Raw genomic sequence first — 14578 nt, 5'->3', positions numbered from 1 at the left:
TGAGTTGTGGATTAAGAAAAATGCAGCTTTGTGGTTGATCAGAGACTATTCTAAAAGCATTCAAAAAACGATTCTTAAAGGAGGCCATGTGTAACTGTTCGTGGCAAAAAAACAAGTCATACACTTTGCCCACATTCCATACCCAGATGGGGGCATCAATCCTATCCCATAAAGTGAATTGGTCTACTCCCCCCCTATAGGAACAAACGAGAAACGAGCATCAGCTCTCCTATGCGTGAATAACACCGGCCACTAGAGGCGCTACTGGACCATCAACCTACAACAACAAGCAACCTAGGAGCCATCAGCCTAACCTTAAGGACGTTTTGGGCCCTCCGAAGGAACGTTGTTTGATGTCACAGACCATTTTGATAACCTGACATCTTCAAGATACTCACCAACTCCTCCCCTTCAACCTTTAGCCCAGTGAATATCGTTCTAGTACAAGTTTGAGAGGGTTGTATATACACCATTGTTGCACATTAAATTAATTTTGACAGACAGCATGCATGTCAACATCATTGGTCAACATCAGACATGCAGACGTGCTGATATTATTACCTCAACGCTAACAGCGCCCATGCAGGCAAGCGTACCAACACATCTGCCGAACATACGACGCAAGGCCATATCACCGTGAGGAGACCAACACGACGAAACCTGAACTCTTTTGCAAAGCACGACGACTTTTTCAAAAACATTGAGCACTGCTCTGACCGCACTGAGTTCTGCCCATGCGAGCGTTGCGAGCGTCTCGGCACAGATCTAAGTGCTGACCCTGAGAGTTCATCCCGCTCAGGCGGTGCACGGACGCTCGGCGTCATTCTCACGCTCTCATATTAGTCTAAGTCTCTCCTTCTCTCGTTCGCGGATCATCGACAGTACTTTCAAGCTTCTTAGGTAATGTTAAACATTGTTTGGAGTCACGGGCTTGGTAGAGACACTAGGGGCTTGGTATGGTGAGACAGGGCTTGGCTTTGGTTATATAACAGGTGAAAAAACAGCATTCGGAGTCGTAAGTGGGGTAAGTTTTGCTATGGTAATTTCCCAAGCTAGCTACGGTTAGCCCCCTCGCCGCTGCTATAGTGGCGTCCGTACGCTATAACATTATCACCGTTTATCCGAACAGCCTTTCGATACATTTCGATGGTATAACGTCCCTTCCCGCAAAAAATAAAATCCGCAAACATATAAAACACACTACTTCTAGCGAAAATACTAACTTACTAACAGCGCATCCTTCTTACAAATCCAAAAGACAGATTGTGCAAGTTCGGAGTTGACGCTCATTTCGTTCAAGTCCATCAGTTGTCTCACCAGCAGATGGGCAAGCAGTGCCGATGTTACACTCTAACTCTGTTTTTCGCCTCCTTTTCTTATATCGGATTTGAATATTTGTGATCCTCCCTCCGAGCTGGGACGACAATGGGCTGGCGCAGCTGTTCCTATTTGTTGACATCAGGTTCCAGTACGCCCACAAGCCGTGCGAGTTATTAGTGTATTACAGGTTGAGCTTGGTGGTTTATGTTGCCTGCATACCGCCTTTTCCCATGGCCGAAACTGGTATTACGACACCTGTCGGCTCCGTGGCTAGTAGTAATGCTTAATTGCTAATAATTAAGGTTGATATCTCCTGCAGCCACTATAAAAAAAAAACAAAACTTCTTGACATTTTTTTAATGACATCATCCCCCGCCCTTTTTTTTTCTTCTCATTCTTTGATGCTGGATGAGTCTTTTTTGGGATATTTTTTAGCCCTCAATTTTAACACAATCGGCACCTCTTAAACCACAAATTTTCACGAGTAGTAAATTTATCCTGTGTACTATAGTTTAAGAAGTAGAACCGCCCAACCTCCAACCTCTATATCTTAAAGTGCGAATTATCTGGCTTTTATAACCGGATCAATTAACCTATTCAGTAATATGAGAAGGGGCTGAAAACACCGGTTTTCACAATCTCCAGAAGTTGCACCCAGTAGGGAATTCGAAGGACTGGAGAGAACGAGGCCAGCCAATGACGAGCGAAGCTTCTCTCTGATTAAATCAGGAAGAAAAGGAATCAATAGCTATACCTTGTCATACATGGATTACACTCCAGCCGAAATTACGAAGAACAAAAGTTGATGAAATGAATTCAAACGCAACATATTGCAGAATAAAACCAGACAAAAATAACTCTTTGTTTGATTGTTCGAAAATCGAGGGAAGGAGAATTCGCGGAAAAGATTAGCAGAAAAAATTCTCTGCGTCTTTACTGTGAGGGTAAGGTCATTTAAAAGAAGATATTATTCTGTCAGAGGCGGGTGTTCCTTGCCTATTTTTTAAGCACCGCAAGTTCCTTCATGACACAGTCCTAAGGCCATCTAAAAAGCAATGTTACAAAATGGCAAGAGAGAAGCCTGTTACTTGGGGTCCAATCCTTTAATGAGAGGATGGTTAAACAACGTTTTAATTGAAAGGTACACGGATGTAATGCTTTCTACCCTCAAGGCACAGTTGACACACAACGTGAACCGAAAGATTCAATAACCCACAAATCCAGACTGTTAAGGCGCAGTTTATTTATATTCAGCTTGTCTCTGGACTAATGAGCCAACCCCTGTCTGGATGCCCAAAAAGATCTCGGTTTAGAGATGAACTAATTGTAGCGGTGCATTGCGCTAAACATCAGCGGGGCCAGATCCTTATGTCATCTGGTTCTCTTCAAAGTCGCGTGGCTAACAGTGTGTTTGGTCGTGTGGAATTAAAAAGGTCTCTGTGACTACAGTACAGTCGCTGTTATTGAGTCAGCGTGGAAGAAGATTTCAAATGTTTTTTGTGCCAAAGAGGTCGGTTCAGTCGACTTTTGGAAAACTCATTGATATACAAAGTGGGACTGCTATGAGTATTAAGACTTATGCCATCTGTCGGGCAGTACTCAGTTAATTTATCACGTTTGTTTACGCTCATATTTTGATGCTAAGTACTCCACGGTGATTTTATCTGTGAATCACTTCACTACAAGAGACAGCTGCGTTGTGTTTTACAAGTTACTTGATAAATGGACGATTGCTGGTAACGGGATGACAACGTGTCTGAGTCAGATGGCGCCCAGAACAATTCCGAGTAGCGGCCGGAGGGGAGGAGAGTCACTTCACTGTATCACACAGTCCTGAATCTCTCATCTTTTATTTTATTTCCTGTTACAGAGCCAAGCATCATCGAGGCATTCAGATTCACACACTGCTGTAATTTAAAGACCCACTATGTTGGCAGCAGTGACCACAAATCCCAACTGAACTCGAAACCCGAGTTGAGATAACCTTTCAGACCACACCAGAGACACTATGACGGACTTAAGCACACGTGCGGACTGTCGAATCTCAAAAACAACTCATCAAATGCAGCATAAAAAAATAGAAAACCCCTATCCCTTTTTATGAGTCCTAACAATATCAGAGACACGAGACACGCCATTTAGATAGTCTACAGAAACCCAAGCAGTCCAGTGTGCTTTCATTGTGTCTATTCTGTTTCGCCGATTCTCTCTAGATTGCCCAGCTACTCATCTGAAGTCTTGCAAGTAATACTTATTCCGATATATCTAAAAGTGTATTTATCTGATGTTAAGAGGGACATCAAGCCAGGCCAATTTGATATGTGGCAATAGACTGCTATTATAAGGCCCTTACGGAACCAAGTAAGCGGGTGCTGTGAGGTATCAAAACAAACGCGTATTTGATGCCATATAAAAACAGGTTTATGTTATTTATTTGGGATTTTGATTCATTTTAATTGCAAATTTACTTTGTCATAAATGTAATGGAATTCATTAAAAGATAGTACTATTTCAGATTATACTTATGGAATGTACTATTATTATTATTATTATTATTATTATTATTATTATTATTATTATTATTATTATTATTATTATTATTATTATTATTATTTCAGTACTATGAAATTAGTGCAATTATTTTCAAAATAGTTTATCAATAATAATAAATAATACATTTGTTGCATCATTATGCATATTCTTGTATTATCACTAGTTTATTTTTGCTTGTTTATATATTTATTTTGAGTCCTGATTCCACGCTGTAATAAATTATTTCTTCCGTCCCACATTAAGTTTTGCTCAACGGAAACACAAAAATCTAATCTTCATGCATTAGTAATTAACATAAGCAAAAACAAATTTTGGTGTACTGTATCTACAGTCTGATTATATAGAATCATGAAGTTTTAGAGAAGAGGGTTTTTAGGGAGGTGTCTGCCTTCCCATCCTTCGTGCTCTCCAGTTCTTCGTCTGTTGCAGATAGAGTCCTTATTTTTTTTTTTATTTATTTTTAAGCCTCGCTGTGGTTCTCCTCCTAGAAGTTTTCCTTTCCGCCAAATCACAATATCCATGTGCATTTAGTTCACTTTTACTGTTTTGTCCTTAGCATAAAGGAGGGGGGAAGAAAAAGACGGCGACATAAGGATACATCAGCTCGTTAATAATTGCAGAGTTTGTGGAGAGAGGAAAGAAGGACGTCATGGATTTTTTTTGCCTTTGCTGCTATTTGCCTCGTTTATCTTCGTTGAACTCTGCTGATATCCCCCCATTGACTTGGTACATATTCCTGTGTGCAAGGAGACAATTTCACAAATGACTCAGAAAGTGAACTTTTTGAAAGTGTCAATGTGGTAGGGAGTTGTTGTCGCTGATAGTTTTTTGGCTCGCAAATGTTTGATATTTTGTTTAAACACAATGGTCACAGTTTCCGAACGTTGGAATGTGCGGCGCAAAAGGATATTTTCAGGCTGTGACCTCAAACCATTCACCATACAACAGTGGTTTCTGACCGTGGCTGACCGGTTTAACCAAGGGAGCATAGATTCAAATTAATAGTTCTTTTCCTAGTTTTTTGTCCTTCCTCATTTTAATTTTCATAAATTGACATGCACACTCCGTGAAAGTATTTGTCATGTGGTCGTTTTTTTGCCAGTTTCTGACAGATCCCTCTGTGAACCACACAGGCTTGGAGTCATCATCTGGAAACATCTGGTTGCACCGTTGTCACTGGAACAGTTTTAAGCAGGCTTTGAGAGAGGAGGCTATCCATAACACACAGACCCCAATCAACACCACCAAGACATCAGCCATTTGTTTTGCACTGAAACCGTGATATTTACCAATGTGATGCAAGATATTTCTCTGCTGCTGCACTAGGACCTATGCTACGCGCCGTTATGAAATTGTTTTAATGGTGCATGAAACCTATGCTAAGCAATAAGTGGGTCATTATTGTTTGGGCCCAGAGACAAGTGCAGAACACACAAATATTTCTCACCTCATAAACCATCAGGCGAAGCTCTACAGATCGCTCTTGCTGTGGTCAGACTGTATAACGCTAAATGAGACTTGCGGTTTCATGCCACAGGTTGCACAGTGCCAGATTGGAGTATCTGAAATATAAATGCAATATAATGCAAACTCTCCTAACTACAATTGCTGCTCTAAGGTACTTAGTTGAGCTTAGGGTGTCCAAACACCTAGAATCTCTCTTTCTTTTTTTCTAGTTTTAAATAATTTAAAACTGTGGTTCTGAAACTTTTTAGGCCTAATACCATTTTCTAATTTAATTAGCACTCTGCACCAACAAGAAAACATAAAAAATGAAAAAAAATTATCATTTTGTTGGAATGTACTTCTTTAAATGCCACTAGGCAATGTTTTTACTCAAATGGATGTTTAAAAAAAAGAAATCACCATGTTTTTTTTTTTTTTTTTATCAGATTTCCGTTACTACATTACTACTATTTGTTTATTTTAAAATGCATTGATCTTGCCATAGATGCTGCTTTGTCAATTAAAAATAAATAAAGTAGAATAAAATATATAAAATTTACACTGTAAATATTGGCTGTGGATGATGAGTCTTAAATATATGAATCTATATTAAAATTGGAGTGAGACATGAGGTAGACAGAGAAATATGTGAGTATACAATTAAGATTTGTGTAGAAATAACTAATTAAATATATAATTTTGTAATGTTAATAATAATATAATTATTTTTATTTTATATTTAAAGATTATATATTAAGAATATGCTATATTTAATATACTGTACAGGTAAAAATATTTTATTACTATTATAATTATTAATTTTTTTTGTTTTTGTTTTGTTTGTTTGTTTATAATTCCTAAAAGCACCAGTATAAAAACTATGTATTTGAAATCATATTGTCAGATGTAATAGTGCTGTAAGTATTCTCAAGTTCAGATAAATATAAGATGAAAGTATAACATCAAAGAAGTTTTCTGTTGAAATATTAGATTTTTGTTATTATTATTTGAAGATACTCCCAGTAGCATCCTCTCTCTTATACCTCTGTTTCCTGTGAGTTATGTTTTTTGTTGTTCATGTGACATGTGCCATAGGATACGCTTCTTTCCCCAGCAGCCATGGTTTTCCAGATCCGCAGAAAATATCCGCACTCAGATTTCACCTCTCCTATGAGATCTTGTTTGTATCTTGTGCCTCAGATCCCCGCAGAAGTTTATCAAGCTCGGTAGTATTGTGTTCTTATTTCTTGTATTTGGTGGGTGCGTGCACGAAGTGTGTTTGTGTGAACTCACACATTTTACCCTGCTATTGTTACGAAGTTATGCAGGTTCAAGGTGAGCCACATGTCGCAGTTTTTTTATGAGCTGAAATATTCACCTCTTTTTGTTTTACTTTGTTTTATTTCCTCAGAATGCACAAAAATCTCCGTCTTTGAAGTGAACATCCTTTTGTTGGAGGCCTGCTGTACGGCCTATTATCTCCTCAGGCAAAGAGGTATGTCAACCTGGGGTGTAACAGATGTTTTTTCATGTTTTACCAGACTGAATATGTGCTTATTGGCCCAAAGGATATATCATGATGCAATTCTGGCGTTATAATTGACAACCGCTGCCTTACGAAGGAAGATGGGAAGCGATCGCACGACTGTCATTTACAAACGACGTGTCCTTGAATCTCTCGTGTGAAACTGTGTGGGAAGGTCAGTGACATTTCATCGTTGGCCAGGACACAATAGGCCTCTCAGGGCAGAGCCATAGGGGCCTCAAGTCTGTACGTATCCCGGTGGTCCGGCTGCTTGAGCCAAGTACAATACAAACACACACCCACACACACCAACACACACACACACGTCATCATCCATTTTAGAGCCTTCGTTTGAGAGATCCCCGCGGCACACCCTAATCCAGGAACAAAAAAACTCTGTGCCCACTCTGCTAACGTTTGAACAGCCTTTTTGAAACAAAAAAAAGATGTTGGACCTTCTCAACGTATAGTGAACCGTGCGAGCGACAAACTTTATTTTACACACCAAAGCCCATTTCCAAGGCTTCCGTTGAATTCAGGAGGTAATGCAGAACTTTGCTAAGATATTCTGATCTCCCTCCTGTTAAATTAGATTTTTCCCAGCAGACATCTGGGCACGAACGTGAAGGGATTCTGATATTCAAATCAAAGAGGAGCGGACGTTTCCGTGGACACGCACAGGGCGTTCCTTGGTTGTGTACTGCGGCAATGTGCTCGCGTGGTGATAGTGTAAAATAAAACCCGGTAGTTTTCATTTTTGTGCGCGTGCGGGGAAACAGCGCGTTAGTCCAGAGAGTGGAACGGGCAGAGCTCAACTGTGTGAGCTTCAGGCTGTAGTGCCTGTGCTTGTGTGGTTGTGTTGATGTAATGCAGACCCTTCAGCAGAACGCAGACATCTCTTCATCTCCACTGATGAACTTACCTCGTGCTAGCACAGAATAGCGATATAGTATGTGTGCCAGACGAAAAGACTGCCGTTATTATGGGGGTAACGTGGTATTGTTCCTGGAGGGAATGACTCAACAAGCTTCAGCTTTTGTACGATGTTAAACATTGTGTCTATCTGTATTTCATGTTTTATTAATGCTCTTGAAATGGAGGACTATATATGAGTAAGATATCTATCTTTTTCTGTCTTTCTTTCGTGTGGTTTGAAAATCTTTATGCAGCCAAGCAGATGCCAGTTAACATCTGCTCAAAAGTGGACTGTGTTATAAGACATTACATTTATTATGTTACATACTGAGTTCTGTTTTTTATGATACTCGTCTTTAGAAACACCTTCTATTCACTAAAGGAAGTTGAAAAAGAAAAAATAGATACCAATAAATAAAAATGATGGTGTGTCCGCAAAAAAATATTAAGCAGCCACAAGTTTTCAATATTTATAATTAAGTAAGGTTTCGTAAGCACCAAATCAGCACTATTAGAAATGATTCCTGCGAAGGATCATTGCTGAAACAGAAGACTTTTTATATTATATATCTAAATAATATAGTTTATAAGAGCCGACCAAGAGCGGAAATACCAAATCTTCAATATATTATCTTGCTTGACTCTATCTGCTGCTTTTGACACGGTTACTTCACCAGATCCTCCTGTCAAACCACTACTGACAAAGGGATCTCAGGAGAACCGCACTCCAGTGGTTTGAGTCTTACCTATCAGATAGGTCCTTCAAAGGATATCTTGCGAGAGGGGAGGTGTCCAGAGTCGCAAATTCTAACTAACTACTGGGGTGCCTCAGGGCTCAGGTCTTGGACCACTCTCTTCGTCTGTCTCACATGGCAGTCATTAGGTTCTGTCAGTCAGAAACATGGCCTTTTCATACCATTGCTATGCTGATGACACTCAGCTCTACCTCTCATTCCAATCCTGATGATCCATCTGTAGTCTGCTCGCATCTCAGCCATTGTCTAACAGACATTTCTTGCTGGATGAAGGACCATCACCTTCATACACTCAACCTTGCCAAGGACAGAACTGCTTGGATGTCTGGTTCCAGCAAAACCCATCGTTCATACACAATTTCACCCATCAAGTTGTATGGGCACATCAACCATAACTCCTTCAAAAACAGCCCGAAACCTTGGAGTGTATGATTGATTGACAATCAGTCGTAACTTCTCAGACCACATTGCTAAAACTGTCCATTCCTGCAGATTTTGCTTTATTCAACATTAAGAAGATCAGGCCCTTTCTTTGTCTGAACATGGTTGCACAACTCCTTGTTCAAGCTCTTGTTGTCCAGGACTAGACTATGTGGCAACGCTCCTCAGTTGGCAGGTCTGGTCACGCCAGTTCTATCAAGCCTGTTACAATTTTAAAAATCCAAGGAACGCGGCAGCAAGGTTAATTTTTAATGAGCCTAAAAAAGAATTACACGTCACACCTCTATTATCAATTTGCACTGGCTATCACATAGTGTGCTCGCATAAAAAATCAACGGCATTGATGTTGCTGTTATGCATACAAAACCACCACTGGCTCTGCTTGCCCCTTTACCTAAATCATTACTTCAGACTTATGTGCCATCTAGAACGCTTGCGTTCTGCAAGGGAAACATCGCTTGATTGTGCATCCCAAAGAAGGCACAAAGTCACTTTTACGGACTTTTAAATTACAATGTTCCCTCCTGGTGGAATGACTTGCCCAACTCATACGCGGAGCAGCGAGTCCTTAGCCATCTTTAAGAAGCGGCTTTAAAACTTAAAACACATCCTCTTCCATCTTTATTTGACCCTCTAACTATTTCACTCACTATTCTAATTCTAAAAAAAAAAAAAAAATCTAACTACCTTTTTAATTTTTTTGTATTCTATTTCTTTTCTTTATTTATTAGTACAGTTATAAAAAAAAGACTCTAACACATAGCTTGCTTCTATTCTTTTTCGAATTCTATCTGTTTCTTTTTATTTATTATATTATTTAAAAGCCTTGCTATGTATACTGTGTTTAAAGCTAACTGAGACTTGTTATAGCACTTAATCTCATTGCTCTTTTGTTGTTTTTGATTGCTGTCCATTGTTCTCATCTTGTAAGTCGCTTTGGATAAAAGACCGTCTGCTAAATGATAACTAAATGTAATGTAATGTAATGTTAATATTAAATAAGCATGCCGTAGTTCATATTGCTGAATAATTCAAATGAATGGATTGGAAATTAATGGGAAAGTGTATTTTTAGGCTAGCGTTTAGAAGTGTTCATGAAATTTGTATTAAAATAAATTTCATAATTTTTAAATTCCTTACTATTATTAATAACAATAAATAAATAACATATAACATGCGACGTGACCCTAAGACAGAACCCTAATCCTAACCCTACCAATATAGTAAGTACATGTAATTAAATTAATGGTACTTAGTACATAAATGTTATAATTTACCACTGTAGCAAGGACACTTAAATAAAGTTTAGTTAGCCAAAAATTTTATAACAAATGAATATGTCTAGAAAATTGTATTTCACTAATGCTCTCACATACAAAGCATTCATGCCTACTGAACGCCATACAAACCCTACTAGGCACAATCTCTACAGTTGACACATTATAGCATCATACCACCTGCCTGCCCAATCCAAAGCTTTTTAATGAAAACATGATGAACTCTATGTCATCCCACACTGAGATTCTATATGATGGGGTGGGACGAAATGAAACACTGTCTGTTGTAAGTGGAATGGTTGGTTGTCAAACACTCGTTCAGATACAGTGGAGGTCTCCGCTTATCTCCCTTTTGGAGAAATAGGACTAACAGTGAATCTAAATCTTTGAACACTACATTATTGTTCTCTCAGCAAGACGGCAAGCTCGTTTCTCACCACCCCCCCCATGTCCCCCCGTGTATTGAGGGGGGAGGCACGACATGGTGAATACAAAGTGGGCAGCACAGAGTCCAGGACCTCAAGCACAGCACTGATGAAAGTCCTTCAGTGTAGTAATCTCACACACTCAGGACATAATGAACGCCATCCTGTCTACCTTCATAATAATAGTGTGCCCTGAGAACTGAGAAATAGTGTGGATTACAGGAGATAGCCTTCAAGTAGCCGCTCACATTGTTAAAACCACAGCGAGAGATCTCGGTAAATGTGTCTGGCTTTTTTTAAATTTCTACTGGGGTTTGAAAAATGTAATTTTTGGAGACCAAACCTCTTATAGGATTCCTCGAACACTGCAGGACTAAATCATCAATGGAGGATGGTTGGCCATGTCATCTGCATAGAGAAGACATTGTTTAGGTTTTCTTGGGAGGCTTCAGATCATATAGTTTCTATTCTTCCAGGCAATGTGGCCGTTTCTCATTACCCTTCTTCCATATGCACATGCATATAATATAAAGCAGTCTGGATGTGTTGAGGTGGTGCTAAAATTGAAAAGAGGTGTGATTTCTTCTCTAGTCTGCTTGACGGCCTCTGGCGCCTTGGCTAGCACTCAAAAGCAGGAACGGGCTCTTTGATGAATCTTTCATCGTCTTGAGAGGACAGCCTTCATGCAAAAAAGCTGCACATGCTACTAAGCATTAGGCAAAGGCAGACAGCTGCAATCATAGACAGCTTCAGAAGCTGATGTTGTTTGCTGTGATTTAGTCCAGCGCTGGGTTTCCGCTCCTGAACGATGAGAGGATTAATCTCTGGCTGATTTATTCCTACATTATATTACGCCCACGTTGTTCGTGTTACCGGACGATGTTTCCATCATTGATCGTGAGGCAGCCGGGACAGAGCCACCTGTCAGAACACAGCAGCTTAACTCCTTAATGGATCACATATCGATTTCCATCTTTTTTTTTTGTTCTTGAGCTACAGTATAATTCATTTTACATAAACCCCTAGCAAAGTCCCATATGTTGTGTAGATTTTTCCTGTTACCTTGACAGCAGATCAATGGTGCATTACAAATACTTAATTTCAGGGCCAGCTTTATTATAAGCTCAATGCTTTTGTGTCATGGATGATCGTGAACATTTATTGTCCCGACTGAGCTCGATATATATATAATATATGATATAACAATGTGCATATCTCACTAGAATTTGCAATATAAATCATCTGTAAAAACTTTGAAAAACACAGGAGAATGCAGCAACCTATTTCTAAAATATGCCAAATTATTGTACATCATGATTTCAAAATAAAAGTTTCTGAGTTTGCATCGTGTCCAAATATTAAAATTAATGGATTTTCAAGCATTGTTTAATCATGCTGTAAAGTGAAACGTCATCCAACGGTCGTTGGCGTCCTCTGCAGGGTCTTTGAGTAATACATTGATGTACTTAAACTTGGTTATGTTCATATGTAAGTGTTGTTCAATAAAATTCATGTAAAAACTTGGTTTTTATATTTTATTTGAGCCAATTATAAAGTGCTTTAGTTTATCCATATATAAATAGTGCATACTTAAGCCTGGTTTTCACTTTGGTTTTCTTTTTGTTACACAAAAAATATCAGATTGCTAAACTGTCAAAATAATCAGTAGATTACTTGATTACCAATAATAGTCATTAGTTACCAGCATAGATTAGTTAAAAATCTTTCCAAAATACAAACTGGCATTTTTTACTTTTTGTAATTACAAGGACATATTTTGTCATTAAAATAGTATTAAAATATTGTTCTTGTTCTAGTGAACACCAGTAACTGTTATTTTGTCTCATCTTCTGTGCAGATACGGTGTATTGTCAAACCCCTCGTGTCTGTAAGTCAGTAATTTTCCAAGTGTAGTGATACAGCTTTCATTCTTCAGGGTCAAACTATGTTCTGATGAAAAAAAAACTCAGTTTGAAGAAGGAAGGAAAGCAAGAACTATTGCCCATAGTATCCTTTCAAATGTATAAAGTTGCCACCAGTCAGCTGCATTGCTTTGCATGTGATGTGTATTATTGATATATATGTATTATTTGTAAGTGGCCTCACAACTGAATTTATCCCACTTTGAGTGGTTTAACATTACAAAACACACGGTTCTGAGGGATTATGAATGACACAAGCGATCGGTGCTTTATGGGGTGCGTGTTTACACTAAAAAACCATGTGACTAAAACCCTGCGTTACTCATTTTAGTCTGGCAATGGCAAATCCAAAACAATGGCAATCTGATAAAAAGTCCGCTTAAGCAAACATAATTACCATCGAACTGTGAAGCATTCGCTTTGAGCTCCGCAGGCAGGGCAGAAGCAGGATAAATGATGCACGTCAGTGCTAATGTCCATAAACATCGTGTTTCTCCATGAACTGCTGCCCCGACCTTCCTTCAGTCTCAGTTTTTTCTACAGGCGTCTCTCTATGTTCTTCTCGTGGAGAGCAGCTGTGCTGGGAAAGCACGGGTATTCCTCAGTTTTTTTGTTGTGTCTGGAAAGACCTCAAACCATATCGCAGCTCATAGCAGTCCGTGGGTCAGAGGTCGTTATTACCGTTCAGTTTTTGGAGTATGTTATAAAAATGCATTGGATCTTGTTGGCGTAGGCAGAGGAAGTATTAATCATCCTCGCTCGGTCCACAATCATTTGTTTCTGTCAGGAGACCTCTTACTGTAAATTACACACGCATCTTTTGTCGTCTCTAACCAATACTGAAACTGTCACATCATCTTCAATGGGGAATGCTGCGCGAGTGACACCGCTATTGTGTACCGTGCAAATAACTGCAAAAGCCATGCCTCCCGACAACAACGAGTCTCTATGAGTTTTTTAATGCGCCATTGTCAATACACTAATTTGCTATTTCTGCTTTTAATTGTTATAACCACCATTTTTTACACCGTTAATGGAGTTCATATGGCGATTAAAATCTCGCTCCGTTGACAGCTGTGCTGAGGCCGCCGCAACAATATGCATGCAAACGAGCAGCGAAATGAACTTTAGAGAGCCTCCGCATTAAAAGCAGGCATTACTAGCCGCAAAATGCAACTTTTTTCGGCTGCTATGAGGTAAAGGAGTTGTTTTCCGCTAGTTCCCGCTAAATACCACCAGACGCTCGGCGCACCTGCTATTAGCAAGAGATCTTCCCTCCGCTGATAGGAGCATGAAAGCAATTTCCTTTGGACAAGTATGGGGGCCCTTACACACACGGTGGGCTAATGTTTGGCCTTACACAAACATCAAGTTTACGTTATTTCCAGCTGTTCCAGCCGGGAATCAGTCGGCTGTAACTGCGACACAGTTTTCGCGTGGGGGTTTGCAATGTCTTAATGGGTGAATAATAAAAACACTTGCGAAAAAATCTGTTGAAAGCCGTATTCTTTCTTTTCAAAATTCTCAAGCTTGTGTAGTCTGCAGATGCAGCACGTGGCCCCCAAAATGGCCTCTCGCCATCACCTTAGCACACCGTTAAACAGTGACAGGGTACATTAGACTTAAGAAGTAAGTGCAAAAAAAGTTCCAGCTGGCACTTAGTTTCGCTCTCGGTGTTCCAGGCACTTCGTCTCTTTCTTCCGTCTCAGCTGTACTCCACTAGAGATCTCAACCATCCCCCGTCATGCACCGACTGTTCGTTTTTAGTACATCCAAGAGGGATTATAAGCCAGTAGTTTACAAGAAAATACTAGTCTCAAAATGTCATCTTTTGTACTTTCTTGACAGCCATACATGCACCCACCTTGCACCTAGCTTTGATTGACCATGGGAGGATAAATGTGTTGTATTGTGTTTGCTGTATTAGATTCCACAAGAATGGCATGTTTTTTTTTTTTCTTTTTTCTTTTTTTTTTTTTTTCTCCCAGTCCTGTGATAT

At 39.4% G+C, this 14578-nt stretch overlaps 1 pseudogene; it reads left to right on the top strand.

Moving 5' to 3' along the window:
* LOC109113619 overlaps window positions 1-14578 on the top strand; it is a 111443-nt pseudogene that overhangs the window by 49581 nt on the left and 47284 nt on the right.

Source organism: Cyprinus carpio, chromosome B20, assembly GCF_018340385.1.
Source record: "Cyprinus carpio isolate SPL01 chromosome B20, ASM1834038v1, whole genome shotgun sequence".
Lineage (NCBI taxonomy): Eukaryota > Metazoa > Chordata > Actinopteri > Cypriniformes > Cyprinidae > Cyprinus > Cyprinus carpio.
Note: the sequence above shows the minus strand (reverse complement) of the source record. Positions and strands in the feature narration are given on the sequence as shown.